The 20,349-nt window shown below is 44.6% G+C and overlaps 1 protein-coding gene across 1 annotated transcript in view; it reads right to left on the reverse strand.

Annotated features, from left to right (window-relative positions):
* The window catches only part of GPC4 (glypican 4), a 109,251-nt gene that overhangs the window by 38,120 nt on the left and 50,782 nt on the right, over nucleotides 1–20,349 (reverse strand). The window lies entirely within an intron of this gene.

Consider the following 20,349-nt stretch of genomic DNA (forward strand, 5'->3'; position numbering starts at 1 on the left):
AATCTTTATGTAGTGATGTACCCCTGAGAGTCAAGAGAAATGTCAAAGATGCCATCACTCCACAGCAGCTCAGACACACAGAGGATCTCCCTCCCCTATACCAACTAGGTTCTGCCTGTGGTTCGGACTGGACGGTGTGGAGGGCTTTTTTTTTTTTATGTTTATTTATTTTATGAGAGAGGGAGAGAGCATACGCACAGGCGAGGAGCAGAGAGAGATGGGGAGAGAGAGAATCCCAAGCAGGCTCTGCATCATCAGTGTGGAGCCCGATGTAGGGACCGTTTGTAACTCTGAGATCATGACCTCAGTCAAAAATCAAGAGTTGGACGCTTAACTGAATGAGCCACCCAGATACCCCTGGAGGGCTTTTTTTTTTTTTAAATAGACCCCAAAGTTCACCCACACCTTGTTCCTTCGGCCACAGAACAAAAATGTGCTTTGCAGAGACCATAGCTCTTCCTCCTAATGACCAAGAGGTGCGGTGTCATTGAAAACTAAACCCAAACAGGTACCACCCCTTGAGTTGCTCCACAAATCGGTGTGATCGAATTTTTACAGAGGTTTACAAGGATTCACTGCCACTGTTCCTTCTGCTATTGCTGTCCATGTTCCATGTAAGATGAGGGGTCTGGAAAAAAAATCAAGATCTCAGGAACTCAGGAACTGAGTATATTGAAGACATATGCACTTGTCAATGGTTAAGTGTGTACAATAAATAAAGGGCCGTAGAATGATGAGCAGATCAAACAAGTAACGGGAAATGAACCGGACCGTGCGCTGGCCATTGCTGCTTCTTGGCTGCGTGTGCTTAGAAGTTAAGTCTTCACCTAAGACAGATGCCAATGTGGCCTCAGGGAGGTGGGGGATTTCAGATAAAATGGAGTTAAGGAACTTAATTTGACTAAACTAGGACTGTCAACTGCACGTATGCAAACAATTACATGATCATATATATTCTTGATCATTCTTCCTTCCTGGCAATTAACAAGCAGGGAGAATGTTACTGCCACACAAAAAGGGGTGTGCGGTATTAAAAGACTATTTAATAGAGAAGGCGGAAGGGAAACAATCTTCAAACAGCTTCCTCATCCAGAAACTGCTAAAAGTTCCTTTTGGCATTTTTGAAACCCTTGGTCAACAGATAAATCTAACAAAAAAATGTGTGTGTTGCGGGGGTGGGGGGGGGGGGTGTATAAGAGTTTAGAAGCTTAAATCTCATTAGTCGAAGAAGAAGGTTGCTAAGGCTCAGTTTTCTGCAAACACCTTTGTTACAACCAAAAACAAAACTCCCTCTTTGCTGGCTTAACAAGTTCACAGCAGGCCTTTGGTGCTGAGACACATAATTAACAGAGAGATACCCAGTGGTCTCCAGGTTTCAGGGTTGAGGATTTCCCCCCAATATAGTCCCAACGTGTGAAATAATATGAAGAACCCCAACTAGTACAGTACTTGCTGTGGTCGCATTAAATAATCCATCACACTTACACCCCACATAGAAAATTAATTGGAATGCTCAGAATGAGAACTTAAGACACGCAGGGCTATATAAATGAATTATAATAAGGGAGCAGCTACCCTTTAAGACTGTCACAGGCTAAAATTCATCACACGCTGGTTTTCAAATGCATGCAAAGAGTCCATTGGGGTATGCACTGCATTTCCGAGGCAAAACAACTCATGAGTTTGGAAAACAATCTATGTTCACCGAATCTTAACAGGGTTCACATATATAATAAACAAAGGGGCCACTTATTGGAGGCCATCAAAATAAGCTGCTAAGTCCAAGGAAAACTACTCCTTTTTCCCAGCCCCAATGCAAGCAGGCAGGCAAACACACACACACACACACACACACACACACACACACACACAGCCGAAGCCAGAAAATTCAAAGAGACAGCAGGAAAGAATAATTTTCTACATTTAGGAAGGTGCTAGACATTGAGGGGCTTAAACTGACCCACAGGAATTTTGCATTGAGGAGACACCTTTCAAAAATGGGTAACAGCAATGAAAGTTACCAGCAACCTGCTGAATGCACGCAGCACCGTTTCCACAGATACATGTATACACTGGCACATCTAAAAGGCCCAGAGTGGCCCATGTACTCTGCCCATTTCACAGCCACCAGGGGCCCTCAGCAGGACTTTACGGAGACCTGTCTACAACAGAACACTGCAATACATATTTGTTCTGGCAATACCTAATAAGGAGTCCACTTTCATTTTAGAAAGGTCTTTCCAGGAAGACTTGGTCTAACAGTAAAAGGCTTGCCTTGTGTCAAGGATGACAACAGGATGGATACTTGGCTAATGCTCCTGCTGGCAAAGTGGTCTTGCCCTCTGTTGCAAAGCAGCCCCTCCAACAGGCCACTTATTCTGTCGGCATTTCTAAACAGCATTGCTTGAAAACGTAACGTGACGTTCTCGCCTGAAGCCCTGCCTGAGACACACGCAGTCCAACCCATACCTGGTGAATTAAATCCCAAGCTCAGTGCCATGACCAGTTCCTGCTGATGAGAAGTACGAGGAGGAAAAGGTGGGGGCAGTCTGGGTGCATTTCAAAACGGAATCAGAGCTCGACATTCTGGTCAGAACTTGACCGATGCATTTGATTTTTAAAACCTGCATACTTCTGGGGGCGCCTGGTCAGCTTAGTCGGAAGAGCATGCGACTCTTGATCTCTGGGTCCTCAGTCTGGGCCCCATGTTGGGCGGGGAGATTGCTTAAATAAATACTTTAAAAAAAAAAGTGCATATTTCTACTTTAAGTGCCCAAAATGGTTCCTATTAAAAACCAGAGCACACGTATTATTTCAGAGACGTTGTTTGTCTGAGACATTCCTAAAATGCTGTGTCTGGATGAGAAACGCCTTTTCTTTCTGGAGATCTCCTTTCTAAACCTGGTGATCCCTTTCTCATTTAAGAAAGACGGAGCAACGCTCTCCTTGGGCTGAGAGAGCCGAGCCCAGGGACAACAGGATCCAGTATGGGGCAGGCAGACAGCCACTGCAGGGAGGGGGGAGTGCTGAGCACGTGCCTTTTTTTCAAAGGGCCCTGGGTATTTCTGATACATACAATTCCATAAGAATTTTTACTTGAGGGGCTCCTGAGTGGCCCAGTCAGTTCAACATCTGATTTCGGCTCAGGTCATGATCTTGCAGTTTGTGAGTTCGAGTCCTGTCAGTGCAGAGCCTGCTTTGGATCCTCTGTCTCCCTCCTCTCTGCCCCTCCCCAGCTCATGCTCTCTCTCGCGCGCTCTCTCTCTCTCTCTCTCTCTCTCTCTCTCTAAAAAAGGGATAAACATCTTAAAAAAAGAATACATTAAAAAAAGAATTATTACGTGAAAGGCTCAAGCAGTAGAACTACAGATGAGCTATGAATAGCTGTGAACCAGTTAATTGTAGTTTCCTCTCTTTCCCTAACTCGGCTTCCTCCGTCCATGACCCTTGGCTGCAGGTAGGGTTTTCTCCACGTATCTCTTCTGGTCCCTTAAAACTCCCCTGGCTGCTTTCGCTCCTTTCCTCTCCCCGTACTGTTCTTTGTTGCTCTACCCCGTATCTTCTGACTGCGCAGAATATGAACCTGAAGAGGGTTTTTGTTATATTTGTTGTACTTGTTTCGAGTTCCCTGTTCTTCATTTAAAAAGCAGGTAAGTTGAATGCTTTATGCTTTTCTAAGGAAGCACCTAAATTAAGTTGCTTTTTGTACACGGCCCTTGATTAGTTTTTTTCTTTGTGGGTCAGTGGCCTTCTAAAGAAAACAGGTCCCCTAGCCCTGTCCTTGGAGGCTCGGATGAGATTCAACGAAGCGTGCTTTTTAAAGCTTAACTCTATGTCATTAAAAACAAAACAGAACAAAAAAAAATCACTCAAAAGAGCCAAACGTTTTTCAATCACACCAGCTCTATGTAATTTCTCTTTAGTCTTGATATCAATGCCTTAGTTTTCAAAGCTGAACAAAGACAATCACAATAAATTACTGCTCAGTCCTGCCGAGCATGTATTGGCTCCTTTTTGGAAGCGCTTCAAATCAATGGTTAAAGAAGTAGGCACTGCACATGAGGCATCTAGCCCGTGCTTTAACGGGACTCTGTGGCGAACAATCTGTGGAAGTGTGCTTTCTCGTTTTCCCTCATCGACCTTCCCCTCGCCAAAGGCTGGCTCTGATGTACAGACGGGGTGCAGCTCACGTCGGTGGATTTCGGCTGCTCCTACCCACCTTCCCGGAGAAAATGTTACACGTGGCGGTTAGTTCTCAGGCCAGCTCTCTGCTTATTTACTATCAACTTGACTATTCTTAGCTATATCTTACAACCACTTTCTAGGTCTTTCTCGGAAAATGCCTTTTGAAGTCCAACTAGATGCCAAGAAAACATCTCTCCAGTGCTCACATATCCGGGCGGAACGGTGATAAAAAATACCTGTAGTCACCACTAAGGTGTTAGCTTTCTGCACCTGCAGGAGATAACGTAAGTCTCTCGTAATTAGTCCCCCAGAGTTCGAAAAGGAGGGAACAGCAGCCAGAAACCTTTAAGGGACACAGTGGCAGAGAACCCAGGCTTGCCTACACCAGCATGATTTGGAGGGCAGACATCCTCTGCACCCCAACGGATTTTTACCAATAAAACAACCAAACGCTCTCGGTAAATAATAGACACACAAATTGCACCCTAAGGGGAAGGGCTGGCCGCCTTGAGAAGAACAGACTGGAAGGCCCTTTGCAAACTGCAAATGTAAGAGACTAGATAATCTTACATTGGTCTTTCCTACAGGAACCGAGTGCCTCGCTTGGGTTTTGATGAAAACTTAGCGCTTTACAAGGAGGGGTTTTTAGGAAGTGAATGTAAAAGGTTCCAAATATTTAACACTATTTGCACCTTTCATTCTGCGAGGCTAATGGTAGTCTAGGGATAAGAAGACTGATGTGGGGATTTCAGGAACTGGGTTTGAGTCTCAGCTGACATGATCCACTGTAGGCTCTTGGGAAGGCTCTTGAGCCTTAAAAAGCCCTTTGTAAACAAGGAAGCATTATGTCAATGTAAAAAGTGCCATGATCGGGGGACCTGGGTGGCTCAGTCGGTTGAGCATCTGACTTCTGCTCAGGTCATGATCTCGCAGTTCTTGAGTTTGAGCCCCACACTGGGCTCTCTGCTGTCAGCGTGGAGCCCACTTCAGAGCCTCCGTCCCCCTCTCTTTCTGCCCCTCCCCTGCTTGCGTTCTCTTTCAAAACTAAACTTTTTTTTTTAAGTGCAACAATGAAACAGAAAGGAAGAACATCAATTATGCCCTGATAAGCCACCGAAGTTCTCCACGAAGAGACTTTTCTGACCACTGGTACTAGCTGAGGGACAGGGGCCAGGAGGGCAAGCACCCTGTCTCCTCTGGCTAGATCAGGAAAACTTCTTATTCCAGCCTGGATTTTAGGGGAGTAAAGATGGCCAGAAAGGAGGTATTGAATGGCATGCATAAGTGACGGTTTAGTGATGACAACGAAGCACAGACCTCCTAAGGGCCATCAAAAGCAAAGTCCTGGGAGCTAAAGGAGGCCTGATGGTGAAATAAAATGTATCCCGGATGGGATCCCGGAAGAAAAGAAAACGATACTGGGCGAGAACTAAGGAAATAACACAAAAACTTGCAGGTAAAGGTTTAGAGCAGTAGTGATTTTATTTTGTTTTATTTTATTTTTATTTATTAATTTTTAACATTTATTCATTTTTGAGAGAAAAAGAGCATGAGCCGGGAAGGGGCAGAGAGAGGGAGACACAGAATCTGAAACAGGCTCCAGGCTCTGAGCTGTCAGCACAGAGCCCGACGTCGGCCTCGAACTCACAAATTGTGAGATCCTGACCTGAGCCAAAGTCGGATGTTCAACCCACTGAGCCACCCAGGCGCCCCTATTTTATTATTTTTTTAACATTTATTTATTATTATTTATTATTATTAAATATTATTATTAATTATTTATTATTTTTGAGAGACAGACAGAGACAGAGCACAAGTGGGGGTGGGGCAGAGAGAGCAGACACAGACTCCGAAGCAGGCTCCAGGCTCTGAGCTGTCAGAGCCCGATGCAGGGCTCGAACTCACGAACCGTGAGATCATGACCTGAGCCGAAGTCGGTCGCCCAACTGACTGAGCCACCCAGGCGCCCCAGGCTTATAGCAGTATTATTCATAGTAGCAAATATCCATTGACGGGTGGACAAACAAAATGTGGTATATCCATATGATGGATCATTCAGCCGTAAGAAGGAAAGGTATGTGTTACTGCATGGCTGAATCTAAAGAAAATAAAATAAAAAAATGAAATGAAATGAAATGAAATGAAATGAAATGATGAAATGAAATGAAATGAAATGAAATAAATAAAATAAAATAAAATAAAATAAAACAAAATAAAATAAAATAAAATAAAACAAAACAAAAGCTAAGGGAAAGAGCCAGTCACCAACATCCACATACCGTAGGATCCCATTTATGTGAAATGTCCAGCATAGGCCAATTTACAGAGGCAGAAAGTGGATTCGTGGTTGTCTAGAGGAATGGGGAAGTAAGGGGAGGTTACAGCTAAAAGGCAGGGGATTTCTTTCTGGGATGATGAAAGTGTTCTAAAATTGATTTTGGTGATGAACCCACAATTTTGTGAGGGTATGAAAAGCCGTTGTACACTTTAAATGGGTGAATCATTTAGGATATGAACTATATCTCAATAAAAGGGTTAGTTAAAAAAAACTAAGGAAATCAGAAATCAGATAGGGACTACAGATAATAATACATCAACATTGGCTTATCAATTGTGACAATTTACCACCCTAATGTGAGATGTAAATTTCCTGTGCTATCACTATCCTCCCATCTTGTGTGAATCTGAAACTCTTCTAGGATAAACAAGTATGTTGCTTCTTTTAAAAGCAAGCTTCAGTTCTCAAAGGGTGTGTATACGTATGGAGGGGCTTTCATCAGGTTTTTAAAAAATATATAAATACTTGGTATAACTTTACTAATGGGAGCTACATTAAGCTGTTATTTGCTGTAAGTAATTTTCCTAATCCCTCAATTGCTACTTTACTCTTTTTCTAATTTTGATTTGTCCCAAAAGTAAAAACAATTCCTTGCCATTGGTCTTAAGAGTTACCAAAACAGTTTCCATCTACTTTCTAGAGCTAAATTCACGTAGCCACAAAGTGAGCTAAAAAGCAGGTTGCTGGATAACCCCGGGGCCTCCACGCTACCTGAGAACCCCAGGAGGAATATGCAACGTTCTGCTTCTTGGGAACAAAGAAAGAAAATCTCTAAAGGTTTTTAATAATCCCAGGAGGGAGAGGGAACATATACATTAATCCAACCTCCCTTTGCGAGAAGGAATGGAACCGCGGCATAGGATATGCAGTGCACATGGAAAGCCTTAAGTCACTTGACCTAAGCCTTAATAATAAAGCACATCAATTATAGTCATTATGCAGATGTGGGATTTGAGATCACCTACCAATCAGTAGGAGAAATGCAGCTAGTTAGTATTTTGCACACCCGTGCCGAAACACTGCTCTGGAGGGCTTAAGACTGCCAATTATTTTTAGGTCCACTAATCCTGCAAGGTAGGCCAGAGAAGGCCAATCAGAAACACAGACATGTTGAAAATCAGTTGTATTAGGTTTTTCTAAGAATACCTTCCTGTGAGTGTAGTGGGAAGAGTTAGGGTTGCTGCTTTAAAGCTCCAGGCTTCATTCCCATGAGCTTGCAACAGCTTTCAAATCCACTCCAGAGAGAAATCAACAGAGTTTTTATTGCTCTTTAAATGATAAGCGAATTATGAACCAAAGTTTATGCCTGGCAACCTCAGAACCCGCTTTTCACTGCACCAAAGGTTTACTAAAGGCAGGCATATCAGCCAAAATGAGCGAGCGGCGTGAAACGCACACTCCGACCCGTGTCACCGTCACGTTAGAGCAGCCAGGGCACCTGCCTCTATTTTGCACATTTACAACCACTTTGTCCAAGGTCTAGGACCCAGCAGGAATACTACTGCTGGTGGGTATAACCCAAAACCCTTCAACAATTCGGAGGATCCAACGAAGAGTACCTAAGCAATCGGTGCAGATAAAGGCTCACAGGACTGTGGTGGAGACCTTTTGGGGGGTCGGCGAGGGGCAGGCTTCCCGGGCGTGTACCTGGGCAGCATCATTTCAGAGTTTCTCTCGAATCCCAATTTCTAATCTTCACTGGGCTCATAATTTAACCGAATGCCTGGAGATACGGGATTCCAAATGCCTACGTTACATATTCAGCTACAAGCAACAAAATAGCCTAGAGAGGAATACCATCTATTGGCTGGGACACTTTTGTCTCTGGTGCCCAACAGTTACTTCTGGCACCTGTGAACTCAAACCACGCATCGCAAGCCCTGGTAGAGGAAGACCCTGGTGGGGTCATCTCTAAGACAGCTCATCGGGCCAGGCTTGGAGGGCCACAGGGATTCTCAGGGTGGGGAGACGCTGGCCGCCAGCACCTTGCTTTTTCTCTGCACACACCTAGCGTGCACCAAGTCTTAAGGGTTGCCCCTGTGAGCAGCCTCCGGCGGGCAGTCGCTTAAAACTAGAGAACAAGTGAATGAAGGAAAGTATCCTCAGGAAAATAGGGCGTGACTTTATTATTTCTAAATAATCTCTGAAGAAACCCCCAGGGACCTCGTTTTCAGATAACCTGCCAAAGCCACTTAGGTTTCACAGCAAGATCAGAAAGGGTGAGCGGTGAAGTCCCGAGTTTATCACAGGCGTGGAAGAAAATGCAGTTGGTGGGTGGGGAAGCTCACAGACACTTGCTCTAAGACAAACATCAATGCCTTTCACTTCAGATACATTTCATGGGTCGAGAAGGTCGTGAACGTTTTAAAAATTATCTTCGCTGTTTTCCTAATTGCTTTCAGCTGCGGTACCTAGGAACCCAAAACTCCTTAACTTCTTTTTACTCTGTCTCGCAGGATACACCTAAAATTCCTCTCCAAAATACCGTGTGAGACTAGGTTTTCAGTAAACCTGCTTTCTAGGAAAAGCATACCCCAAGAACAACATACTCATTAATCATGAGTCCTCCCAAAGATATTTTTTCCAAATGGCTATCTCGAAAGCATTTGCACTAAGTGATAGCAAAGTCGGCTGCTTCACATAAAGCAAATGATACTCTCACATCAGATTTCAAGCCACCCGAACCATTCTTTAAAACTCTAGCCAGGCATCAACGAAACGGCAAAGAGGAAAGAAACGTTTGCACTTTCAATGCTTGTACTTCATTATGTCCCTTAAAATCCACTTCCACACGACTCTTGTTCAAGGTCTCAGTGAGTTACAGCTTACTCTAATACAGATCTGCGTTGAAGGCCTCTTAACTAGAGTCCATTCCACGGAGACTAAGGTCCATGGACAGGAGCCACAGCTGAACAGGGGTTCGTTGCTCTAACACGAGAGGAAAACTCCTGCACCTTAGCACAGGCATATGGAGAAGGGGCAGGGTCCCCCTGTGGCAAGGCTGAGTCTCTCCGACCCTCAAAACCAGCTCTTCTCCTCACCGTTATCAAGCCCCCTAACACCCGGGCCTGCCACCTTTGGGGCATACACCCTAGAACGGATTCCTTTTTAGGGGGCTCTCTGCTATTTAGAAAACTTTTGTTAACGGTAAGGTTTTCAACGTATACTTCCAGTTCTAGGTCACGTAATGGAGCTTGAAGTGGAATCTGTCTCGGTCCTAATTTTGCACAGAATGCCACTGTTCATGTCGCTATCCAGAGGATTATCTATCTGTACCCTTTGCTTCCTTCCTCGAAGTCAACTGGAACGAACAGTCCCACAACTCTGTGGTGAAGCCAATTACTCCAAGGTTCCGGGGCTCGGTGAGCAAACTCACAAACAGCTTTTGGGAAGCAGATCACTTGCACTGGTTTCCCTTTGTCCACATAGATCTTTAGTTGCTTGAAGAGCACAAGGTCAGTCACTCTCCAAGCACAGAATTACTCTTAGAGAAATGATGTTGCCTTTCCCAGAAGATGGAGTTTGCTGAAGTTTTCAGCGTTCCCACTCTTCATTACAGGTCCTCTCGGCTTACCTTTATAGGTGACGCACCCCCCCGCGTCTGATTGGGATTTATCCCAATGGCAATCTATTAGCTCCTTGGCACCACTTGATCCCCCAATCTCACCTTTCAGAATCTTTCCTTTACGATCAGACCGGTTGATTAATTACATTTGATTTCTTCATTAGGATTAGAAAATCCAGTGTATTTATCACTTGAACTAGTTACTTCCATCGGTCCACCTCAAGAGATCATCTGGGAAGAGAACGCTGCCCCCAAATTTTCCCCAAGCCTAAATCAAAGAACCGTTCACGTTACCTAAACCAACCTTGGACCTGATTCAGCAACACACAAACACTAATGCAGTATTTACCAAGCGCCTCTTATGTGCCAGATGTCATCCATCAGTGCAGAAAATACAAAAGGCTTGGTCTCTACTCTCGAAAATTACAAGAGGCCCAGACACGGATTTTATTGTTGCTCTACATGCTTTTTCTTTCTCCCTCTTACTCTGTAATCTGAATTCCTCCAGCCTCTATCCCCTCAAATCTCCGAGGTCCTCTGATCTTCTCCTGGAACAACTTGAGTTCCAAAGACAGGAGAGCTTCTCACATTGGGGCTTCAAGAGATATGCTTTTGGAGGTGCCTCTGGACAAACTGGGGGAAAGAGTCACACCCTCAAATATCATTTATGTGCTGCCAGATACACTGGGTTCATTTTTTGAGTCATCCAAAACTACGGAAGATATGAGCTTGGACTCAAAGCAGAATCTCATAACGAAGGAGATAAGCAAACTCCTTGGGGACCTACTTCTGCTGCCTGTCTTGGTCAACAAAGCAAAATCCACAGAGCAAAAACGTCTCGCACAGATGCTTCTGAGTTAATTTGGCTTGACACATCGGGTCACTAAACATTCCCATTTATTTGAAAAACCTGCACCTCTCACACGATGTCAGGGTTTTGGTTTTTTAAAGTGTTGAACTCTGGGGGCACCTGGGTGGCTCAGTCGGTTGGGCGTCCGACTTCAGCTCAGGTCGCGATCTCACCGTTCGGGAGTTCGAGCCCCGCGTCGGTCTCTGTGCTGACAGAGCCCGGAGCCTGCTTCAGAGTCTGTGTCTCCCTCTCTCTCTGCCCCTCCCCTGCTCATGATCTCCCTCAAAAATAAACAAACACTGAAAAAAACTAAATAAATAGAGTATTAAACTCCGGTCACTTGAGGATGAGCTGCCCTAAACTTATGTTGCAACAGACAATCACTCCCTGGCATGGCTCCATACCATTTTTTGCAACTGAGGTCCCAGGAGAGGAGTTTTTGTGCCTTCGAGTGACCGTAACGACAAACCGCCAGGGAGTTGAGGTACTACAGAGCTCCTCTCTGCCCCACTAGGAATAATCCCTGTTTGTTCTGGGCTCAGAAACTCTGATAAAAAGGTGCCTGAAGCGAAACGTAAGGTGCCATGCCGACTGCGTTCCACTTTACTCTCATTCCTTAAGGATCACACGGAGGGAAAAGTAAAGGCAGATCCTGGGCACTGCACTGAAGTATTAATGGGACTATTTATTTACGACACGAAAAGATTTACTTCCTTGCGGAAGAAGATGGAAGAGTGACCGCTGCTTTGCCGGCAGGTGACGAGGAAAAGAAAGAAACCAGTCATTTGCTTTGCATTCAAGTCTCCACAGGCCCTATTCAATTTTCAATTCCTGACCATCCTCAGATACAGGCCTGCCAGATAAGAGGCCTCACTCATAGTTACCCCGGGGCCACGTAGATGTGAATGTTCCAGAAAAAAAAACTAGCGCACTGGAGGCGGCCTGGACCTCATTACTGCAGAACTATCAGATAACCAAGAATGAAGGGCTGCCCGTTACCATTTTTTGCTTTGGGTGGGGATGAAAGGAAAGAGGCCATTCTAGTTTGAGCCTCTAAGAAATGCAAGTTGCTGTCACAGGGCTGACACTGGAGTCACCGAAGAAGGGTGCTGTCCCAGGACCTAAGTAAGGGACGCAGCAGGGCTCTGGAAGCCTGGCCGAGAGTCAAGCTTGAGACGTATGTGTCAGCTTGCTCTGGGCCAGAGCAACTCGCCAAGTGGGTGCCTGTTTCCTCATTTCAATATCCGACTTGCCTTCCACACATCTTTCGGACCATGGGTCGGTCAACTGCTCGCTTGTAAAGCAATTACTGTAGTCAAATCTCAGCTCCCAAGGAAGTTCCAATCACTCCTTCGGTCCCAGGATGTGACCCACCATCACGGCCACAGGAGTGAGAGAGAAAAACCGGAAGAGCATTGGGTGAGGAAGACAGAGCAGGAAGATAGCGCGGAACCCAAGGCTGAGTAGAGGCGATCTGGCGCGAGGGCCTCAGGCCCCGTGGTAACTCTCCTCGGGCAGAGGGACGCGTTTTCCTCTCTCGCTTCCGTTACACAGAGCCTGCAGATGGCACACCATTACCACGGCAATTACTGGCTGTCATTATGAAAAGTCTTTGATGTGATCGCAAAAATTATTAAAATGGCCCTTCTTAGAAAAAGAAGGGCGATAAACATAGCCTCCTTTGTAAAATCCAGGGACCAGTTTCATACCAGGACTTTGCGCCAGAAAAGAGGTTGTCAGTGTAATATACCTGTTTCCAGCTTCTCCCCTTCAAGATGTCTTCTCCCACGTGGAGAACAAATAATGGTATGTGGTTCATGATCTTTTTTTTTTAATTTTTTTTTTAACGCTTATTTATTTCTGAGACAGAGACAGAGCATGAACGGGGGAGGGTCAGAGATAGAAGGAGACACAGAATCGGAAGCAGGCTCCAGGCTCTGAGCCATCAGCCCAGAGCCCGACGCGGGGCTCGAACTCACGGACCGCGAGATCGTGACCCGAGCTGAAGTCGGCCGCTTAACCGACTGAGCCACCCAGGCGCCCCATTCATGATCTATCTTAAGAGTATACTGACAGGTACCTCAAAGGAAAATACAAAAGTAAACTTCTCCTTGTGGACACATATGTATTTGCACAAGCTCCCAGTTTTTCCTCACCCCACAGTAACCAACAAGAGATCATTATCAGGGGCGCCTGGGTGGCTCAGTCGGTCGAGCGTCCAACTCTCGATTTCAGCTCACGTCATGAGCTCACAGTCATGGGATCAAGCCCTGGATGGGGCTCTGTGCTGAGTGTGGAGCCTGCTTGGGATTCTCTTTCCCTCTGCCCCTCTCCCCCATCATGCTCGCTCGCTCTCTCTCTCTAACAAATAAACTTAAAGAAAAGATCATTTTGAAAACGGCCACGTGGTGCCTGGCTGGCTCAGGGAAGCATACGATTCTCGATCTCAGAGTTGTGGGTTTGAGCCCCACGATGGGTGTAGAGATTACTTAAGAAAATAAAACAAATAAAACTAAAAACGGGAGATGCCTGGGGGGCTCAGTCGGTTAAGCTTCTGACTTCAGCTCGGGTCATGATCTCACAGTTCGCGAGTTCAAGCCCCGCGTCGGGCTCTGTGCTGACAGCTCGGAGCCTGGAGCTGCTTCGGATTCTGTGTCTCCCTCTCTCAAAAATAAATAATAAACATTAAAATAAAAATAAATAGATAGATAGATAAATAAATAAACGGTCTTCGAGGATGAGAACAAATGATAACTCACATTAAATGTCAGTCTTGGTTTAAACAGAACATGTGGCAGTGCTGTACTTATCTGCTGGAATTAGTAAATACTGTAATGTACTTAAATGGGTATCGGTAACCAGAAACATGAAAGAAAAGAGAAGAGCTCACTTTGTTCTCTGTCTCTCATAGGATCACAAACCGTGCAAGGTCACATTTTCTTTTCTTAATCTACCTAATCTTAGGTTTAAACTGAGTCGAGACAGCATAATCCCAAGTATATCCAATGTTACAGGGGCACATCCATGACCACAGCGCACGATTTTAAATCATATTCTGGAAATGAGCTTCAATGTGGGGGGAACGGGGCCATTTCAAAAGCTTAAGTGAGTAAATGTCCAGCATCATAAGCCCGTCTTTTTTTTATAATTTTTTTTAATGTTTATTTATTTCTGAGACAGAGACAGAGCATGAGCGGGGGAGGAACAAAGAGAGAGAGAGAGAGAGAGAGACAGACAGACAGACAGAACCCGAAGCAGGCTCCAGGCTCCGAGCTGTCAGCACAGAGCCCGACGCGGGGCTCAAACTCACAGACCGTGAGATCATGACCTGAGCCGAAGTCGGTCGCTCAACCGACTGAGCCACCCAGGCGCCCCATAAGCCCTTCTTTTTGCAAATGAGAGGCCTAAATTATAATGCCTCCGACCAGGCTAACAGGGAAAAACACTCTTGCTTTTGTTCATGGGTATTTCTAACATATGATCCCAGCCCAATATAAAGACACCAACTAACCTAACTCAAGTGTTTCCACTGTGACAAATTCAATCCTATAACAATGATACTACCACAATGAAATAAACTTGGAGAAGAACCACAGTTCAATCTCAAGTTTCACACACACGTTTGAGGAGGTGTTTGGCGGCACAAGCCTGGGCGTTCATTTGGCCTAATGACCAGGTAGGTATGGGTTAAGTGCGGGGCATATTCACAAAAAGGCATGGTTTCATTATCGCGAGATGAGCTTTCATGATTTCATGATCTGAGCAAACAGAAACACAAATTATGCCAGAGATTATGAAACGTGCCTGTATTTAAAAAAAAAAAAGTCACGACGCATTTTGCTTATTGGTGAAAACTTTTATGATAGCATTAACAAATCTGGTAGCCCTGGGAGGGCAGACAGAAGCCAAGCTTCTTTTTCACTACAAACCAAATGAAGAAAGTCACAACAAGGAGGCCACTCAACAAACAAAGGGAAAAGAAAAGCTTACCACACACATTACTTGCTCTGAGTCTCTGAGGCAGGCAGGCAGGCTCCATGTGACGAGGAAAGCGTAAGGACTTTCGAGTTCAACGGGCCTGAATTTGAACTCAAGTCTGTGCAACTTTGGGTCAGTCTCTTCACTTCAGAAACGACTTCACCTTCTCGAAATTCGGGGCAAAACCAGAACCTACCTAACAGAATCATGAAATGTATATGGTGCTTCACAGAAGAGTAGCTACCATGATAAATACTGGCATCGGAAGATACTACACAGGGGGCACCTGGGTGGCTCCGCTGGTTGAGCGTCCGACTTTGGCTCAGGTCATGATCTCAGTGTTCGTGAGTTCAAGCCTCACATGGGGCTCACTGCTGTCAGCACAGAGCCTGCTTCAGATCCTCTGTCCCCCTCTCTTCCTGCCCCTCCCCCACTCATCTCTCTGTCTCTCCCTCTCTCTCAATAATAAATAAAACATTAAAAAATAAAAAGAAGATACTATATATTCCTCAGAAGGGGATCAGCTGGAAGCTTCCTTTAATGGATGGAAGGGTGTTGTTTGTTGGTTACTGTTACTACTACTGCTCCTCATCTCAGGTAGCAAAATAAAGGTTGAGTCGTACGAAGCTGCCATTGTTCCAGGTCAAAAGGATCAAATACCAGCAACGTTTATATAGCCCGTCCTAATTATTTTGAGGCATCAACTTTCTATCAACATCCAAATATTTCTACATACAAACAAAGATCGTTCGCGTTCTAGAATTGCTGCACTCGTGAATACAATTCGGAAGAGTGACATAAGACACTCCTATTTACTTACTTAAATATGCCTCTTACTTTTTTAAAAAAATGTATGTGCCTGGAGTGTGCAGTATGTCGCTGCACTGCCCTGACAAAACGATCATTTCCTCCCTCGTGGCCAATCATTTTGCTGAGACAACACTGTGCTCTACCACAGAAAGGTGGATGATTCAGAAATTTAGAATGTCGAAGGATAAACAGATGTCAAAGAAAAACCAAAAAAGAGAAGAAAAAAGGAGAGAAAAAAAAAAACCCAGCGAACCCACCCTGAGATGAAGGGAGTTTGTTCCCTGTCACATCAAAGGAAGGGAGAACAAAGATACAAATGACAGCTCCCCGCGCAATTGTGATGCATTCAAGTGCTGATTTTTTTGATGTTTCTGATGAGAGTATATTGACCTCAGATCGTCTGTCACTTGAGCACCTGATCACCTCCTTATGAGCTATTTCTTAAATATTTCTGTCAAATACATCTTCCCCTACTAGGTTTTAGACGGGTACCATAGATTTCCCTCCATTATCCCCTTACAATTATGCAGAAGATTCACAGACATGAATAAGGAAAAGAAAATTCATCAACATAACGCTTAACCTGCCAAGATGTGTAGGCAAGGTTTGGAGATGAAAAATGAGGGCTTCCTGAACAAGTGTTTCTAGAAGAGTGTGTGGGAGGAGTGTGCAGGGAGGGAGGGAGGAACAGGTGCTCCCTGGCCTTGGTCCTGAGTAGTATATAGGACTCAGGGCACCAAGTAACTGGTTAAACACGTAACGGTGATCACAGCACTATTAAATTCCACAGCGTGATAAGAGAGGAAAAGAAAAGTTCCAAACCCATTAAATGTGTTTTTCCTATTTTTGGCTAAGAAGCTATGGCAAAACCAGGCATTTTGAGGGAGAAAGAAAGAGTTTGAAAAGTAAACAACATGCAAGACGCCTGGAGACTGGTTTAAAAATAGACAGAAAAAACAAACCTCACCTATTGTTACTTCAGAGCAAGTGCTCCCAAGTACTTATGATTTCGAGAGGGCTGCAGAGAGAAGAGAAGCTTTAGTGTGGATAAAAAGCAGAGTGAAAAGAAGTGAAGGTATCTTTGATGAGATAAAGAGCTAGTCGAGACACAGAATAGAGAAAAGCCCATAAGGCACTGCAGGCCGGACACAAAATAACCACCAGGCAGGAGCAACTTGCGAGAGACTGCAAAGCCAACCGAGTAAGAGGCTCTTTTCGTTCTATCACAGGGAGGAAGCCATGTAGAGCATCCACGGGCCCACTTAATCACAGTCACAGGACTGAAAAAGGAGACGGTTGATGGACTGAATGAACTCTTTGTCTTCTAAAGAGATTCGCATTCCCGAACCCGAATGCTGAACTGGGCAGGTCAGAGGTACTAGATCAAATAGCGGTAAACATGGTGGTCTGCGTGCCATCAACAAACCAGGAATAGATAAACCATGGTGACCAGATGGTACCCACCAGCCAGTTGTGAAACTGTTTTGGCCAACATGTGTAGGCCATCTTTACAAACAGCGACTGGGCCCGAGAGACTGGTGCTTGTCAATGTGATTCCTATTCAGAGGAAGGGCTCCAGAAGGGACCCTGTGAAGTAGAAACCTGTAAGACTCATTTCCATATCAAGTGGGCTGGCAAACTTTACAATAAAGGTGAAATCGTGGCACGTTTACAAAAAGAAAGCCTATGAGGGAAGAGAAAGTCAAATATTTTGGCAAAGGAGACAGATCATGTTCATCTAATAAACCAGAGCTCAGGGAAAAATATGCGGTTCAATGAAGGGGACCCTGAAGATCAAATGTATAGGCGTGCTAAAAACACAACAGAAAACATTACCCTGTATCTATGCGGCTATGTACTGGCATTGACTCTTCAAAGATACAAAGGAGATAAGCAAAATTCAGAAGTTAGATAAAAAGATTGGGGCAATTATTTAAGGGATGTGGGAGAGACAACAGAAAATAAAGGTTCAATGTGGAAAGATGGGAATGCTATTTCTTTCAATCAAGCATATGGAGAGGCTTTAAAAGTGTTCTTTTTATAGTCTCCTGATATACTGAATTTATTCGATAAGCAATCCTAGAAGTATAGCAATGGATCGCTTACACATTGCTTCAACTTTTGGAACAACCCAATAAGCAAGGGAAGCCTTGGTCTAACAAAAAGAAAAAGAAGGTGGGGGGGGGGGGGGGAATAAGAAAAAAAAACATTCAAAGTAAGTGAAATTTACTGTAAAATATTGGAGCCATCCTCTGAGACACATTTTGCACACAAATATCCCAGTTGCCTATTTAACCAACTCTGCTGTCTAATTTCTAGACAGTCAGTTCTGGCCTGGGTTAAAAAGGGCCCTGAGGACCACATTAGCCCACCATTTCTTAAACGATTTTCACAATGATGACCCTGGGTCTGCCTTAATTGATTACGGTTTTTAATCTTCTGTTTCATAAGGCAAGGGAATAAATATTCCAGAAATATTTTCACCGAAATGTTTAGAACATTTTTCTAAGAACGTTGATATGTGAAAGGGTAATTATCTGGAAAAATCTCTTACTCAAAATATTTCCTTTTCAGATGAAGCAAGATAGCGAAGCTATTATTTTAAAGCCACAAGCGGTAAGGTCAACAGTCGGTACAGGACCCAACTCAAGAGCTTCACAAAAGTTCTACGTGTATTCAGAGAGCAGATCAACAGGGTGACTTATTAAGGAAAATTCGCTTGTTTTTGTATATATTTAGATACTTTGAATTTGTGTTCCAAAAAAGAACATTCATTTCCTTTCCACCTGACTGTGGTGTCCTTGCCAGAGACACAACTTGACCAGAGAACTGACCCATGGCGGCAAGGCTATTTTTCTGTTCAAAAGACATCCAGCAACAGATTCGTGTTACCAAAAACGTTAATCCCAGGAGACTCAGAAGAGAGGACTTAAGTCAATATGAAAATAAGGTTGATTTCTTCGAATGGGCTTATTTAATTCTTCAAACATGTCCGTTCCCATTTGGGAAGAGAGCCTCTACTCATTGCACTCCACACCATTCTTTATTCCTCTCAAGACAACTTGGGCTTAGTGAAGGAAAAAGATCCAAAATATCCAAGGAGCAAACAAACAAAAATAAGATGCTTACGTAAAGCCGACTCTCAAACCACGTGCCTTGGGACAAGTCACTGTGCACACCAGAAAAGCACCATTTCTGGTCTTTGTTAAGAGAATGTATTAAGTGTGGGGCGCCTGGGCGGCTCACGGGGTCGAGCGTGCGACTTCAGCTCAGGTCATGATCTCGCAGTGAGTCTGAGCCCCGCACTGGGCTCTGCGCTGACATTTGGGATTCTTTCTCCCCCTCTCTCTGCCTGTCCCTGACTCGCGTGCGGGCACTCTCTCTTTCTCTGTCTCTCTCTCTCTCAAAAGTAAATAAACATTTAACTTAAAAAAAAAAACAAAACAGAATGTATTAAGTGCTCCAGGGAAATGAAGCGTAACAAACCCTGTGTAACAACATGGAAGGCCAACCTAAGAATGCTTTCTGGAAAACAAAATTGTAGAAGCGCTCTCGTTCCTTCTCCTTTCTATCAGAGTACCCAAATGCAAAAGTTACTCATCTCTCATGGCAAAGAAAAAGGGACAAGGCAGGATTCTGAGTAAGGAAAAGACTCCCACACAAATCAAATGCAATAATGGAAACAAAGACACTGGGGGAAAAAAATCGGACAGAGAAAGGGCGGGGGCAAACGGTGGCTGGCTCTTTGTCATCCTGAAAATGCCAGTGTACCAAATATCACATGCCGGATCTGTACCCTACATAGAACACAGTACAAATGTTCTACGTTCGAAGGAACAAAACGAAGAATGGTTCTACAATTTTAAATAGCCCTGGTCCGGAGACTGAACTTTGCTATAAACCCCTCGTTGCTCCCAGTCTCTCGCAGGGCATTTTATAAATGAACATGTGTGTGGTCATAGATGGCACTCAGCACTGATATTTGGAGATCATTTCTTTAGAACAATGGCCTCTTAACATTTCCTACTTCTTAGCAGGAACAGACGCTAAAAGCGCCAGAGTCCTGCCTTGCTAAAGAAGGGATGAAAAGCTTACAATATTGCCAGCATTTCTGAGAGAAACAAACCTCCTCTGTGAGGGCTGTCCTGAAAACAGCCCTCTGTGATGGCTCACACAATCTTTATTTCATGAAAACCTACACAATGATGACTTTTCAGCAAAAGCTTGTCAACTCCTTCTTTCCTCTCGGGAGAGCCGAGTGGGTGCTGCTGTGGTCCCCAGACCCCCTCAAGCTCCTGCCACCGCCCAGCTGTCTCCCACTACAAAAAACAGGTAAGTCAAGTCAGGATAGCCTGGGCGAAGGGCAGGAAGGGGGAGGCGATGATGTTCCTTTTGCTAAGACAAATGGTGATGATGGTTTGCTTTTCTGACGGACAGCTGGGAAGGCCATGGCCGAGAGGTCAAGACGTGCCTGGGTGAGTGTGGTCAACACTACTGGTTCAGTAATAGGAATCAACCATAGGAGCGCGCCCTCCTCCGGCGAGCAGAGAAATGATGTTTCTTTCTAAACGCACAGCACCGCTAGACTGAATGTTTCTGTCACTCCCACTTTGAGATGCTGAA

Source organism: Felis catus, chromosome X (assembly GCF_018350175.1).
Source record: "Felis catus isolate Fca126 chromosome X, F.catus_Fca126_mat1.0, whole genome shotgun sequence".
Lineage (NCBI taxonomy): Eukaryota > Metazoa > Chordata > Mammalia > Carnivora > Felidae > Felis > Felis catus.